Source organism: Camellia sinensis, chromosome 12 (genome assembly GCF_055761805.1).
Source record: "Camellia sinensis isolate YWXY chromosome 12, ASM5576180v1, whole genome shotgun sequence".
Lineage (NCBI taxonomy): Eukaryota > Viridiplantae > Streptophyta > Magnoliopsida > Ericales > Theaceae > Camellia > Camellia sinensis.
This window is the reverse complement of record NC_138972.1, coordinates 27158494-27176042: the sequence shown is the minus strand read 5'-3', so window position 1 is coordinate 27176042 and position 17549 is coordinate 27158494. Positions and strand designations below refer to the sequence as shown.

General features: G+C 30.3%; 1 protein-coding gene across 1 annotated transcript in view; it reads right to left on the bottom strand.

Annotated features, from left to right (window-relative positions):
- Nucleotides 1–2004, bottom strand: part of LOC114278966 (rRNA biogenesis protein RRP5) — a 151094-nt gene extending 149090 nt beyond the window's left edge. The window contains exon 1 of the mRNA XM_082898202.1: nt 1507–2004. The gene's annotated coding sequence lies outside the window, so the exon portion shown is untranslated. The remainder of the gene's footprint in view (nt 1–1506) is intronic.
- Between the last annotated feature and the right edge of the window lie 15545 nt (nt 2005–17549).

The window sequence follows — 17549 nt, the reverse complement described above, 5'->3', positions numbered from 1 at the left end:
AGAATGGAAGTCAATGGCTTTCATGGATGAAATAAATAGACTTGGTTATCAAAAAGAGGACAAAGCATGTTGTTCTTCTCATGCAATATATATATATATATATCGAGCTTTTTTTCTCTTGCTAAAAAAATAAAAGAACAGAATTCGATGTACATCATGTACTAAACAAGCTCTCAAATACTTAACACTGATAATTAAACAGCCAAGACATAGATAAAAGATACTTGCAAACTGCCTTCAAACACAAAGAAAGAAAGAAAAAAAAAAATTCAAAATGGTGCGAATCAAAGAGGGGCTCACTAACAATGGCATTTTAAAGAGCAGTTCTATTTTCACAAAAATCAATCTCAAAAGCCGGCACAACTCTAACATGGTACAAGACCCTATTTGTGGAATTTAATAGGTTCATTTTAGCGAGTCAAAAACTACCCTTCGAATGTTCACAATAATACTAGAAGACAACATTTTTCATTCATGTCATTTTAACTAATACTATGAAACAACACCACTTTAAACATCAAGATGGTCAACAGAGAAAATTATCAAAGTGAACACAAATTAGACAAAAATAAAAACAAAGATCAAAAGCTTTCCTGATCTGCTGGATGAAATTACCCACATCATAACCCATACAAGTAACAGGGCATAGTATCCATTCTCGTATGCAGAAAATCAAAGCACAATCTAAAAAATAAGAAAATCATAACTAGAAAGGCCTCGAAATAAATAATTTCCTCCGCATAAAAAAGCAGTAATAACACAATGATGTGGCTATGCTGCCTAGTATTGTAAGCACAGCACAATTAAAGATCTCACCAGCTTCAACAGCCAAGTATGAGCCAAAACGTTCAAAGAATCATAGCATATCATTCTTTTGAGATGAAAAACATAAATGTTTCAAGATTCCCAAAAAATTAAAGTACCAGAGAAACGCGAAACAAATGCCACTAAAACAGATCAGAATATGAAAGTAATGTGGGTTAAACAATGTATAAACCAAACTAAAAAGAGAACTGCAATGCAATACCACTTTCAAATTAAACAAAGATCATTTCAAAAGATAGAGACATCTAATATGGTGAATCATTCAAAACTAGAGTCATCATGTACATCATGTACTAAACAAGCTCTTAAATAATAATTAAAGAGCCAAGACATAGATAAAAGATATTTGCAAACTGCCTTCAGACACAAAGAAAAAAAGAAAAATAAATAAATAAATCAATGAAAAGGAAACCACAGTGCAATCAATTTCAGAGTTGGGAATTTACGAGATTACCAGAATGTTCTACGAGAATTTCACACAAATTCTACAGATACAAGTTGAGAATTCAAACAACTAAATTTGGCACAATTAATATGTAAATATATAGCACATATTATGTATGTAAAATTACTAACCTTGCCAATTGTGGCGAAAATGGACATGTTCCGTGACCTCCCAAACCCTAGCCGCCGAATCAGACATCCGGGTGGATGCCGCCACAGCAGGAAGAAGCGATTTCCTCCCAATCGTTTTTTTAAATTTTTTTTCCCCTAAACGTCTCTCTCTCCCCTCCCCCATTCCCCCCTCTCTCTCTCTCCCCCTCTCTGTTTCTCTCTCTAGGGTTTCCCTGCCCTCCCATGGCTTCTCACCTCTCTTCTCTGTGCAGGTTTCTCTTCAAATCTCTCTTTCTTCGAAGCCGTTTTGGGAATCTTCAACGTTTATGGAGTGAGAGACATGGTGAATTCACATAATTTGACGGGGGACGATGCTGGATCTATCGTTGGGGAGAAGAGAACGGAGAGGACGTTGAATTGGGGGTTCCGTTGCCGAAGAAGGCGAGGGATGGAGGCGGATTGGTTGGGAATGTGAAGAAAGTGGAGGAGGAGGAGGACGACTGTCCATTCTAGAGAGAGAGAGAGAGAGAGAGAAACCCTAACCAAAACTTTTGACAGAGCGATAGTGGGTTCGGGATGTGAGCTTAATCGCAAATGAGAGAGGAGGATAAAAAGATATAGCCGTTGTTGGGTACCAAACACCCACCTCAAAATTCTAATAAAAATCCTCATAACCAAATTCTTTTGAAATTGTAATTCTAATAAATAAAAAAAAAATCAAAATTCAAAATTCTTTTTTAAATGTGTAATCAAACACACAATTTAAAATTTAATTTAAAATTCTTTTCAAAACTCATAACTAAACTCTTTTTAAAATTTTATTTAAAGAAAAATTTTAAAAAATATTTTTTTATTTTATGTTTTAAGATAATGATTTTATTTTTTAAAATATTTAATTTTTTTTAATTTCAAAAAAAAATTGGATGGCCATATATATCTAAACCACAACAAATTATTTGGCCAATACTTAAAAAATAAGGACAAATTACAAACACCCCCTCGAGGTTTGGTGAAAATACAAATTCCCCCTGAAGTTTGAGAAATTACATCCTGCCTCCTGAAGTTTATATTTCCATAACAAATTGCCCCCTGAGGTTTTTATTTTCATACAAATTTCTCCCTAATTTGATATGCAAATTTGACCTTCAGGGAGCGATTTGTAATTTCTCAAACCTTAGGGAGAATCTGTATTTTCACCAAACCTCGAGGGGGGTGTTTGTAATTTGCCCAAAAAATAACAAAAAATATTTTTCAATAAAATAAAAAAATTAAAAAATATATTTTGATTAAAAAGTTTTTGAATTGAGTTTTTAGTTTTGAGTTATATATTTGGTTATGAGTTTTAAAAATAGTTTTTGAATTGAATTTGGAGTTATGTGTTTGCTTATGATTTGAGTGTGGAGTTGTGTTTTGAATTTAAAAAATTTACAAAAATGAAATAAAATATTTAAAATGAAAAATAAATTTTTCTTAAACATTTTTAAATATTTAAAAGAAATAAATTCGAAAAATTTCAAAATACAACTCAAAATTCAAAAATTTAAAACTCAAAAATACAACTTAAAACTCTTTTCAAAACTCAAAATTCTTTTCAAAATTCACAATTCAAAAACTCAAAAATATTTTCAAAACTCATAACCAAATAAATTTTTATTTTTTAAAAACTGAACTCACAACTCCACACTTAAAATCACAATTCTATATTTAAATCATAATTATAAAATTAAACTAAACGGATTTTACCCTTAACTCTTACACTACTAATATGCCTTGCAGATACTCTCTCTCTCTCTCTCTCTCTCTCTCATACAGAGATGAAATTAGGATTTTATTACTACAGGGGTTAAAAGATAAATAATATTTTTTTTACCGTATAGACAAATACACATATATGTGCAATATGATATATAATTTATATATATACACATAAAAAAATTTAAATATCATATTAACAATCCCTAATAGAATGAATAAATTTTTTTCTAGAAAAATAACAGAGAATAAAAGATGAGAAAGGAATGAAGTATATATCTTTTATACTAAGATGCTATTTTATTTATAAAATAATACATACATATATATATATATATATATTTAGAAGTACTACGGAAAATAAAATTTTCACAGAGACAGAAGGGTCATGACCCCTCATAATCTTCTCCTAGTTCTATCCCAGCACTCATACACTCACTTCATTCTTTTAATAAAAAAAAAATTATCTTTATATTTTTAAATTTATTTTATTTTATTAAAATATATCTAATATTTAATATACAAATTCTATTTTTATAAAATTGATATTGTTCTAAAAATATATTTAAAATTTTAAAATGCAACTAATATTTCACATATTTAATAAAAATTTAAATTAATAATCTAAAATATATAAAAATTTATAGAATTAAAATAATTTGTATGACTTAAGTTAATATAAATAATAAATTACTTTTCTAATTAATATATATATATATATATATATTGGTAGGAGAAAACGTTTAGAATAATACAATTGTAAATAAAAATATATTAATTCAAACCACGCAAATAATAACTCAAACCAAAATAATAATATAATAAAAAAAATAGGGGCCATGTTTGATCTCACACACAAAATAAGACTTACACCCACACAAACTAAACTTACACTTCACATAGACTAGACTTGTATCCCTACGCATATTAGACTTACACCCCACACTCTATATAGATTAAACTCGTGTCCTACATAGATTAGACTTGCATCCCTACACAGATTCAGCTTGCACCCCTCACAAATTAAACTTGCACTTCACACTAACTAAACTTTCACCTCCACACAGATTCAACATACACACCAACACAGACTAGACTTGCACTACTACACAGATTTGACTTGCACACCCTACGCATACTGAATATGCATCCCTACATAGACTAAGGTCTCGTTTGGCAAGTGGTGATTTTAGTCAAAAAGTCACTAAAAAAATCAAAAAATCAACAACTTATACCAAAAAGTCAAAGATTTCATTTTCCTCTCTATTTATTGCACATCTTTTCATAAAAAAACCAAAAACTCATCCCAAACATTCTAGTTTTTTTTTATGTCATATTTTAGCCAAAAAGTCAAAAATTACTAAAAAAGTCTGTTCCCAAACGAGGCTTAAACATGCACCCCACACAAATTAGATTTGCACCTTTACACAAATTCAACTTGCACCCTTCATAGATTTAATTGCACCCTACACAGACTAAGCTTGTACTCCCATATAGATTTGACTTGCACGCCAACACAGACTAGACTTGCGCAACTACAAAGATTTGACTTGCATACCACATAGACTAAACTTGCACCCTTACGTAGATTCGACTTGCATGCTAACACAGACTAGACTTGCACCACTACATAGGTTTAACTTGGACACCACACATACTAAACTTGCACCTACACATAATGAACATGTACCCCCACACATAATAGACTTGCACCCTACAAAGTACTTTAAAAAATATATATGCATCTGAGTTATTTATAAATGAAAAAGATATTACAAAAATATTTATAATATTTTATATTATTTTTTTAAAATTAATTTTTAAATAAAAAATATTATTTTATCTGTGAAGAAAAAACGTAGAGACTAATAAAAATATTAACTCAAATTATACAATTAATATAAAAATATTATTCAAACATACAAATATTATTTTAATTAAAAACAAAAATAGAATCATATGAAAATGAAAAAGATATTTTTTTTATCAAGCTACTTTTAATTTTTTTTAAAAAAAATAAAAGACAAAATTTAAAAATTCAACCAAACAGTTTACGTTTCAAACTTAAAACTAGTTTAAAAAAATTAATCGTACAACATATTTCAATTTTATAAATAGTTGTAAAAATTAGTCACGGGGAAAAAAAAATCACATAATATTGTAGACACCCCATTTTGACCGGCCCTAAGACTTTGGCACTTTCTTTTGATTACCTGATGATGACAATCAGAATGTGATGAAGGGGTATACCTCATAGAATAGAATCTCCCAAACTTTTAGGGAGAAGGGGTACCTGCTGAGCACAATTGAATTTGTTATGGGGCCAAACAGTATCACTTTGGTGCTCTTTAAGCCCATTTGGTGCTTTTTAAACCCCATTTTATTTTTGGCCACTTTGAGGCAAAAAATATATAATATTTATCATAAAAATATATAACAAAAGCGCATATGGTTTACATATTTTAGCATTACCCTAACAACATTTGCATGTGATGTCTCTTGTTATTCATAGCCCTTTCAGACCGTCATGTAGAAAAGATAATGAGAAAGAAGAGAATTTAGAAGTGGACAACTAACACGAGATATCGTGGATTAATATATATATATATATATATTTCACTATTGCGTTATTTCAATAAAAAAAAGACGATGATAGTTAATTTTTTTTATACATTACATAGTTGTACCTTATAAAGAATGACTTTTATGTATAAATTGAAAGAGATATTTATATGGTGTAATCAAAAGCTTCTTAGAAATAGATATACAGATAACGACCCTTTGCTAGGGGTGTAAAATCGGCCTGGCTTGGCCCGTCTAGCTTGGTCCTGCTCAGGCTCTTGCCAAAAATTAGGGTCAGATCGGGGCCAGTCCAGTTCAAAAAAATTTAGGCCTAGGCCCAAGTCCAATCCTAGGGTTAATCAGACCTCGGACCTGGGTTTGGACTTGGTCTTGGGCTTAGCTTGCAAGTGATGTTGGGCGTCAGACGGTTTGGGCCTCAAGTTGGGCTGTTCAGGCTAGGTCAAACCCAAAAAAGCATAGACCTAGCCCTAGACTAGGGGGTCGGGTTGTGTCGAATATCGGGCCAACTGACCATTTTTACACTCATTCCCTTCCCCCTCTCCTTATTTATTTTGCTTTTGCTTTAATTTTAATTTTTTTAATTTTTTTAATTGTTTTTTTTTGCTTTTATTTATTTATTTGCAAAAGTTAGTGATTAATTGTTAGATTAACACCATGGAGAACTCACACCCTCTCCTTGATTAGATTAATGGTTAAACCAATGACGTGGTACGAATACAACCAAATACCATTAATCTTATCTTCCCATCTTTCAATTTTTCTTTGGCAAGTGATTTTTTTAGTAAATTTTTTAAGTTAAAATATGATGTGAAAAAATTAAAGTAATTGGAAAATTAAAGCACTTCAAATTTTTTTTTAGAATAAATGTGTAAAAGAAATGAAAAAGAATTTTAAAATTTTTTATATGATTTTTTAACTTTTTTATTTTTTTTCAATATGTTTTTAACTATTTTAACACCAAACAATTTCTTTTCAATCACAAAAGCATTGCAAACATTATTTGGCTGATTTATAGTTAAATGCTATGCACAATAAAATTACAAGAAAATTTATAGTTGTGGGCCCTGCTAGATAAAGAAAATTCTGCATTATTAAATGTACAGATTTGGTTTTTCCCAAGTCAGTAATGATGCATCCCTTTAATTTGGGAGTTCTAAAAGAGCACTAATAATGTGAGAAATAAAAAAAAAGAAGAAAAAAACCAAAATAAAAAATCACATCACATGAGACCTACACACCAATTAAAACTATTAAAACTCTTAATTTAGAGTTCCCAATCTTTTTTTCTTCCCCAAATACATAAGAATGTTTTGTTAATGATTTATAGTGGTGTTTGATTATCACGTGTATTGGTTGCCTTTTTTGTTTTTTATTTTTTTATTTGAGTGTAGTGGTCGTCTTTGTTTTTAAATTTAGTGATGCTAGCTTATGATATAGTGGTGATAGTAGTGAAACACATAAATGGACACATTAATTTTCAAATATTTAAGGGTTAGAATTAGAGATTCTTATGGTGTGATATTTGTACACTCTGCTTAAGAAGGATCAACTAACCACATATAATTTGATATGCCAGATTAGCCTTTTAGTACCATCTCAATGACCTCCAGTAGTAAGCCCCACAAGCCCAACGACATCGGTAGTTGTCAGTAGTTGTCAGCGGCGGAGGCAAAGAGGGTCTAAGGGTCACGTGCCCCCTTGAGTTTTGGATTTTTTTTTTTTTACAAACATAAAAAAATACTTTAAATAAAAAAAATTATAAAAATATTATTTAGAGTGAAATGTCAATGACATTTTTTAAATTATGATAACAATAATGGTTATTTTGATTGAAAATAAAGAGACTACAATAAGTCTTATTATTGTTTATGAAAATTTCAATATAGTGGTGATGTCTATTATAATTGACATGAAAAATAATTAATCTCAATAAAGATATGGAATTTATTGGATTGTTAGTTGCATTTTGACATGTGTTGTTCATCCTCCATGTATTTCTTTACTATTGATTGGTGATATCACATGTCAATGATGACGCAATATTACTATTATATTGAATTTTTACTCATATTTGGTATAAAAATTACTTTATCATTATATAATTTATCTTAAAACTTATATCCACGACTTTTTTTTTTTTTTTGGTCCATGATAAACTAGTTACAAATAACATTATTTTTTTTATTTTTTATTTTTCTTGAAGTCAATCGTAAAAATTTATGTGAAATATTTTTGTAAAAGTTTTTAATTTAATAATTAATAAGTGTCTTTCTGATTTAATTTCTTGAGTCCGCCCTCATATGCCAGATCACTTAAAGCCTATTTGGACCATATTCATACATCTAAGTGCATCATACCGTGCCACGTGTCTGAGCATAACCTCAAAACACCTTTTCCCTTGAAATAAATACTTCGAACCAAATATTAATTTGTATCTTTAAAAAATACTCTTCATATATGTAATTTATTTAATTATTTGATTCATTTGGAATAGTCTAGGAATGTCAAGCCTGTTCGATTAACTGGTTTGTAGGGTCATGTTGACTTACAAATATATTACACAAAATAGTTCAATAGCAACTTAACTAATTAATTAGTTAATAAATAAATTGTGTTGGGTTAATTTGACATGTGTAGCATGTTTAATGTTGGGTTGTAATGGGTAAGCTAGTACTATCTACCAATTTATTTATAACTTATTTATCACTTATATTACAATAAAGAAAATAAATTTACATCTTAACCAAATTAATCTTAGTTGTGTCTCAATTAAGTAAGGTCAATTACATGTATTATTTTTGTTATCATTCTACTTTGTCAACGAGTACACAAGTAAGGATTCAAATGGATATCTTTTCTTTCCTTCCGACTAGCTCTTAGTTTTCTCGCAGATTTAGGATTCTTATAATGTATTCTCTGCACCTTCTTTTCTATGTGGGTGTAGTAACTTTCCTTCTTCGTGGACTTAGTTAAAAAATTAAATAAGTTGTCTTTCTCTTTTTGTTTCGGAGAGTGGCAAGTCCAAAGGGAAGTAAAAGTCCCCAGTTAGATTTAACAAATTAAACTATTTTTTTTTTTTGTTACATATTAATTAAAGTTAGGATTGTAAAACAAAGAAAGTTGTTTGTGCTCGACTAGTATTTGACTCGTTAAAAGTTCGTTCGAGAACTCCTTATGTAATCAAGCCAATTATAAACACATTTTAAATCTTATTAAGTTTTCAAATCAATCTTAAACAACCTATTATCGACTATGCACTATTAAAAAAAATTGCTCGAGCTTGACTCTTGTTCTACTACTTGTTAAAAATTTGTTCAAGATTAACTTGTTATGTAAATAAGCCAAGTTTGATCGTTGTTAAATATTTGTGCACTATAAAAACAAATAAGTTACTCGAGCTCAACTCGTACTTGACTTGTTAAAAATTTGTTTGAGATAAACTTGTTACTTAAATATACCAAGTTTGAATATGCTTTGAAAATGAACAGGTTTTCGAACAAATGTTGAACAAACTATTACTCGTTTGCTAACTAGTTAAAGTCTTTCCCTCATAATATTTTCACTTATGATAGATTATATAACTTTTTATTACCTTTAAATTTACACATATTCCTTATAGATAATCAAACCATAAACAAGCTAAGGGTTACATAGGTTAATACTTAATAGCATACATCTAATTGAACAATTCCATATCAATATTTTGTAGGATCTATGGTCTCCATATGTATTTAGTTGACCAAATTTTATGTCAATTTTTTTTTGTTGGTCAAATTACCGTCTAAAATTAAACAAATTTTATGCCAATTTTTTTTGTTAGTCTAATTACTGTCTACAAAGGTTCGTGTTCTTCATATGTACTTAATTGAACGAATTCTATGCCAATTCTTTTGTTAGTCAAATTACTATCTATAAAGATCTATGGTCTCCATATGTATTTAATTGAACAAATTCTATTTCAATTTTTTTGTTAGTCAAATTGGTGTCCACAAAGGTCACTGGTCTCCTCATGTATTTAATTGAATAAATTGTATGTGAGTTTTTTATTAGTCAAATTACCATCTACAAAGGTTCATGGTCTCCATAGATATTTAATTGAACAAATTCTTTTGTTAATCGAATTACTGTATACAAAGGTCTGTGGTCTCTATATGTATCCAATTGAACAAATTCTATGTCAAATTTTTTTTGTTAGTCTAATCACTCTCTACAAAAAGTCCATGGTCTCCATATGTATTTAATTGAACAAATTCTATGTGAATTTTCCATTTCTTTTTCTTAGCATTCCATTATTGACTAGCATTCGATTTATGAAGTTTGTTAACATGAGCTATTAAGGTAGATGTTAGTAGGGGCAGAATAAAAAATTATGTCTAGTGGGCCAGGGTGTGGATAAAAAAAATTGAATTAGTTTTAGCATATGATTAATCGAATATAATTTCTTACTTAAACTTTGTGAAAATTATGTTATATTTCATAAGGAGAAAATTAAATAAATTTAACAAGTCATTTTTTTATAATAGTTATTTATTTATTTATTTTTATACATTATCATAGTTGTACATTATGAAGAAAAGCTTTTATATATAAATGAAAATAGATATTTATATGGTGTAACCAAAGACTCCCTAGAAAATAGATATAGATATAAAATCATCACAGCCTGGCCTTGCTTGGGCTCTTGCAAAAAATCGGGTTGAACCGAGTAGGTCTAGTTCTTAAAAATCTAGTCCCATGTCAAAGCCCAGGCTCAGGGATAATCAGGCTTCGGGTCTCAGCTTGGGCCTGGGCACAGGCTTTGGTCATTTCTCGTTCGAGCTTGATTTTTTTAATTTTTTAATTTCTTTCACCAAAATAGCTTGTAGGTGTCATTGGGCCTAGGCTTCGGGGAGGGTTGAGTAAGAAAAACATGGTCCAAGCTTTAGTCTGAAAGAGTTGGGCTGGATTGGGCCTCGGGCCTAGTCAGGCCAGTTTTGCAATATAAATATATACTATACCTAGATCATAAACAAGACTGACTGTTGGGATACTGTTGGAAGTGTCTTTTGAAGTCAAAGGGTTTTGCAAGTGAAAAATGACCAACACCCACGCTTCTTCTCCATGGAGCTCTCACTACTTCTACTTTTCATGGGTTGTGAGCCTCATAGAATAGAATCACCCAACCTTTATAGGGAGGACGGGTACCTGTGAGTATAGCAAGATTTGCTATCGGGCCAAACAGTGATGCTTTGGTGTACTTTTCAAGATATTTATTTATTTTTTTTTTTTGGATTTTTGGCCGCTTTGGGCTAAAAATACGTAACATTTACTATAAAAATAAATATTATATTTCGCAAAAATACATGACAAAAACGTATATGGTACACACCTTTTAGCATTTACCCTAACAACTTTTGCATGTGATGTCTCAGTCAATTCATAACCTTTTTAGACTATTATGTAGAAAAGATAAAGAGGAGAAATAGAATTTAGTAGTAGGTAACTAACATGAAATATTGTGGGTTAATATATATGTATATATATTTTACTATTATGTCATTTCAATAATAAAGAGAGGCTATGATAGTTAAATTTTTATTTTCTTTATACATTATCATAGTTGTACATTATAAAGAAAGGATTTTATATATAAATGTAAATAAAAAATGACTTAGACCTCCAGTGGGGGTGACCCCCACCACCCCCACTGATTTTTGATTGGCTCAAAAAAAAATTATTTTTTATTTTTTGTTCTCCACTCTTTGACCCCCACGTGTATGTGGAGGTGATAGGGTCACCCCTATGTGGAGGTCTCTAGCACTGTTGAAATGTAAATAGATATTTATATGATGTAATCAAAGGCTCCTTAGAAATAGATATACAAATAAGGACCCTTTAGTAGGGGTTTAAAATCATCCCAGCCAGGCCCATTTGACCTGGCCCTGCTTGGGCTCTTGCAAAAAATTAGGCCAGATTGAGTCGGTCTAGTTCGTAAAAATCTAGGCCTAGGTCAAATCCCATGCCCAGGTGTAATCGGGCTTCAGGCCTGGGCATAGGCTTGTGTTCGGCCTGATTTATTTATTTAGTTTTTTTCACCAAAATAGCTTCCAGCTGTCATTGGGTGTCAAGCAGCTCGGGCTTCGGGCTAAGTAAGGCTAGAAAAAACATGGCCCAAGCCCTAGCCTGGGGGGGTTAGGCCTTGAGCCAGGTCGGGTTGGGTCTCAGGCAGGCATGCATTTTTTTGCAATATATATAGTATGTATGTGTATATATTATATATGATACATGGATGATAAACAAGACTAGCTGTTGGGATGGTGTTGGCAGTGTCATTGGAAGCCAGAGGGTTTGGAAATGAAAAATGATCAACACCCGCACTTCTTCTCCATGGAGCTCCCATTAGTTCTGCTTTTCATGGGTGTATACCTCATAGAATAGAATCTCCCAAACTTTTAGGAAGAAGGGGTACCTACTGAGCACAATCGAATTTGTTATGGGGCCAAACAGTAGGGCTTTGGTGCTCTTTAAGCCCATTTGGTGCTTTTTAAACCCCATTTTATTTTTGGCCACTTTGAGGCAAAAAATATATAATATTTGTCATAAAAATATGTAATATATATATCACAAAAATATATAACAAAAGCGCATATGGTCTACATATTTTAGCATTACCCTAACAGCATTTGCATGTGATGTCACTTGTTATTCATAGCCCTTTCAGACCGTCATGTAGAAAAGATAAAGAGAAAGAAGAGAATTTAGAAGTGGACAACTAACATGAGATATCGCGGATTAATAAATATATATTTCACTATTGCGTTATTTCAATAAAAAAAAGACGATGATAGTTAATTTTTTTTATACATTGCATAGTTGTACCTTATAAAGAATGACTTTTATGTATAAATTGAAAGAGATATTTATATGATGTAATCAAAAGCTTCTTAGAAATAGATATACAGATAACGACCCTTTGCTAGGGGTGTAAAATCGGCCTGGCTTGGCCCGTCTAACTTGGTCCTGCTCGGGCTCTTGCCAAAAATTAGGGTCAGACCGGGGCCAGTCCAGTTCCAAAAAATTTAGGCCTAGGCCCAAGTCCAATCCTAGGGTTAATCAGACCTCGGGCCAGGGTTTGAACCTGGTCTTGGGCTTAGCTTGCAAGTGATGTTGGGCGTCAGACAGTTTGGGCCTCAGGTTGGGCTGTTCAGGCTAGGTCAAGCCCAAAAAACCATGGACCAAGCCCTAGACTGGAGGGTCGGGTTGTGTCGAATATCGGGCCGGCAGACCATTTTTACACTCATTCCCTTCCCCCTCTCCTTATTTATTTTACTTTTGCTTTAATTTTAATTTTTAATTGTTTTTTTTGCTTTTATTTATTTATTTGCAAAAGTTAGTGATTAATTGTTAGATTAACACCATGGAGAACTCACACCCTCTCCTTGATTAGATTCATGGTTTAACCAATGACTTGGTATAAATACAACCAAATACCATTAATCTTATCTTCCCATCTTTCAATTTTCTTTTGTCCAGTGATTTTTTAAGTTAAAATATGATGTGAAAAAATTAAAGTATTTGGAAAATTAAAGCACTTGAATTTTTTTTTTTTTAGAATAAATGTGTAAAAGAAATGAAAAAGAATTTTAAAATTTTTTATATGATTTTTTAACTTTTTTATTTTTTTAAATATGTTTTTAACTATTTTAACACAAAACAATTTATTTTCAATCACAAAAGCATTGCAAACATTATTTGGCTGATTTATAGTTAAAAGCTATGCACAATAAAATTACAAGAAAATTTATAGTTGTGGGCCCTGCTAGAGTAAAGAAAATTCTACATTATTAAATGTACAGATTTGGTTTTTCCCAAATCAGTAATGATACATCCCTTTAATTTGGGAGTTCTGAAAGAGCACTAATTATGTGAGAAATATAAAAAAAAAAGAAAAAAAAAAAAGCAAAATCAAAACATCACATCACATGAGACCTACACACCAATTAAAACTATTAAAACTCTTAATTTAGAGTTCCCAATCTTTTTTTCTTCCCCAAATACATAAGAATGTTTTGTTAATGATTTATAGTGGTGTTTGATTATCACGTGTATTGGTTGCCTTTTTTTTATTTTATTTTTTTATTTGAGTGTAGTGGTCGTCTTTGTTTTTAAATTTAGTGATGCTAGATTATGATATAGTGGTGATAGTTGTGAAACACATAAATGGACACATTAATTTTCAAATATTTAAGGGTCAGAATTAGAGATTCTTATGGTGTGATTATTTTTTTTTAAAGGGTGTGTACACTAGTCATTTCTTGAATTTCTAGATGTTTAGGTCCAAATTAACATAATGTTTTTACAAGAAAAATGATATGTCGCCATAATTTTTATATAAAATTTACTCTCAAAATGATGTAACAATGATAAAAATTACACCCATATAGAATTACTTATTTTGTTTTTATTGCAATATTTGCGTACAATTTTTTATTTTTATTTTTTATATAGCACTACTTGTTCTATAATATGAAAAAAGTATCTATATAATATTATTTTCTTTTCTATTTTTTGTTTTGCAAATATACATCTATTTTAATATTGATTGGGAAAATTATTGCATATTTAATGATATTCTTTTTTTAATTTTTTTTATAATTATAAAAATGTATATTTTAATATATTTACGTACAATATTTTCGCTATTTCCTTCCCCTCTCTTCTCATTTATTTTACTTTTTCTTCCATCTTCAACCCTTCTTTTTTCATTGTTTTTCTGCTTTTATTTTTTATTTTCTTATTAGCAAAAATTAGTAATTAGTTATTAGATTAACATCTAAGGGAGTTGAACTCACACCTTTTACTTTTTCTTCCATCTTCAACCCTTCTTTTTTCATTGTTTTTCTGCTTTTATTTTTTATTTTCTAATTAGCAAAAATTAGTAATTAGTTATTAGATTAACATCTAAGGGAGTTGAACTCACACCTTCTCCTAACAAACACTAAAGTCTTGCCTCCTATTATACTCCTAAGAGTGTAACTCAAAATTTATCCTTAAGAGAGACTTAGTGACCAAAGGACTAACCACGCAAGTGGTTTAACATAGTGACTACATTGGTACAAATACAATCAAATACCATTACTCGTCTTCCCATCTTTTAATTTTCTTTTGGGAAGTGATTTATTTTTAGTAAATTTTTGATTAAAATACGAAGTGAAAAATGAAAGTGTTTGTAAATGACTCTAATTTTTATTTCATTTTTTATGGAAAATATGCAAAAAAATAAAAAAATGAGTTTTTGTTTTTTATATGAGTTTTAAGCTTTTTGATTTTTGAATAAGTTTTTAACTATTTTAATGCCAAACTTCTCCCCGATCACAAAGCATTGCAAATATCATTTCGTTCGTTTATAGTTTAAAGCTATGCACAATAAAATTACAAGAAAATCTATAGCCGTGCCCCAGGTTAGAGTAAAGAAAAATCTTGCCGTCCTTGTTTGTCATCCTCTAAAAAAATTAAAAAGTCAAAAAGTTACTATCTTATTTAAGTTATATCATCTTATTTAAGTCATATCACCTCTCTATCACATCACTTCAAACCCAACCCATACCCAACTCGTATTTTATAAAAAGTCAAAAAGTGCATTTATTTAAAATATCCCAATAGTGTACTGTTTTGATTTCCCCCAAATATTTAGGTTGTATTCGGTTGATAAATTTTAGTAAGGATTTGAAAAGAAAAAGAAAAAGTTGTGTGAAATGTCGATAAAATGTAACTATATTTTATTCGTATTTTACATACTTTTTCCCTTTCATTTGCTAAATCTCCAACCAAATTTATTAACCAAAATAATATTAGGAATGTTTGGTTAATGATTTATAGTTGTGTTTGATTATCACGAATAGTGGTGGTTGTTATTTTTTGTTTTTTTGTTTTTAGAATTGTGTATAGTAGTTGTCTTGGTTTAGAAATTTTGTGATCCTAGATTATGATATAGTAGTGATGGTTATGAAACAAATAAATGGCGGACATTAATTTTTACAGCTAGAGGGTGGGTCTAGCGGAAAGCTGAGGAGCCTATTTTCAATGCTGGGAGTGAAGCAAGAAAAATCTCTCATTTGAGGCCTTTCACGGCCATAATAATATCAACAAGCCTGAAACTCTAGTTAATAAATCAAAAGAGGGATGAATCGGATTTGAGTTAGTACAAATGTTTCAGGGTCAATACTAAGATAATAAGTAGAGAAAATCTCTTTACGCTTTACTAATATAGTTATATAGGTTTTCTTGCTTTCTTCGCATGCTTTCGGGGTCGTGTTCGTGTCGTGATATTTTGAATGTGTCAAAATTATCTTAATAATAACCTAACTCATGTATTATTTCGTGTTATTTTGTCATGTCATTTCTAATTTGTATCCGATTTGTATAGTATTAATGTGTCATGTAAAAATATTTTACCATAAGCTAAAAATATCGAGTGTACAAAAAATATAAAAAAAAAATTCTTCACAATTTAATTTTTATGAAACTAATCTATATTGAATGAAATTATTCATAAGAATATTTGATTTCAATTCAATTTGATTTTCTTAATTTACAAAAACAATATCTTATTATATATATATATATATATATTTACTAAATTAACTCAAACAGTAGACAAATAAATTTTCAATTGAAAACAAAAACAAAACCTTTATTAGCTTTCAAATCCTATTTTACATGCTTTTTTCTTAGTTAGATAGGAGTTATATAAGAGATTAAAAAATGTCATAACCCCCTTTAATAGAAATAATATTAAATATGTAACTAATTTTTCATTATAGCAATTATTCGTGTCAGCTTTGTTCTATACAAATTTGACAGTAATCCAACCTATTTAATATTCGTGCTAACGAGTTGTGCCATATACATATTCATGTAGATTTGAATCGTATTATCATATCAAAAATTCCTGCCTTAATCATGTAGTGCAGTTTAATTTTAATGAAGTGTTCATGCCTTTTGGGGAGAGAGAGAGTGTGTGTGTGTGCGCGCGCGCACTGTGAACACATTAAACATCTATTAGCAATATTATAACATATATGCACATTGAAATCCAATAATACAAGCATATGCTTTGTGTAGTTTCCCACTAAAAATAAATGTACGCATACAATTTCCACAAGATGAGGAGGTAAACCTTTTCCTACCACCTCTGGTTCATTTCCATGTCTCACTAAAATTAATTTCATACATACAAAACAATTTGTATAAGAATACCATCAAACCTAGTAAATCCTCTCTGCAATAGATACAGGATGCAGGAAAACGACAATAACAATTATATTATCTTTGCTTCCACGTTCAGCAGCCTCGGTTGCCAATCTCTTTGAGCACATCCCAGGCTCTTTCACTATGTCCTTTCTTATGCAAACAATCTCTGCGTTGCTCATAACATCCCAGAGCCATCGCTAGCCATAACCTGACAGTCGAACACATATTGTTACTCTCTCTATAAAAATGTGATATGCTAACAAGTCACAACCATCCGTCATAAATAAAGCAAAATTTTGAAAATGGTCTGATTACAAATGAAACATACATCATATGCATTTGAATTAAATAAGAATTATTGGGAAAAGCATAAAGGTCGCAAAATTATCTAGGGTTTTACTTCCCACCCCCCTTTTCAGCCACTGTAATTTTTTTCAAAAGATCATTTTTTAGAGATCACTAAACTAAATAATATAACTCCAAGTTCAGAAATATGAGAAGCATGTGAAGGGAGGTGTTAACAGTTGATATTGGTAATATGACAAGAAAGTTGAATATGAAGAGATCATAAAAATAGAAAAGAAAGAAGAAAGAACACAAAA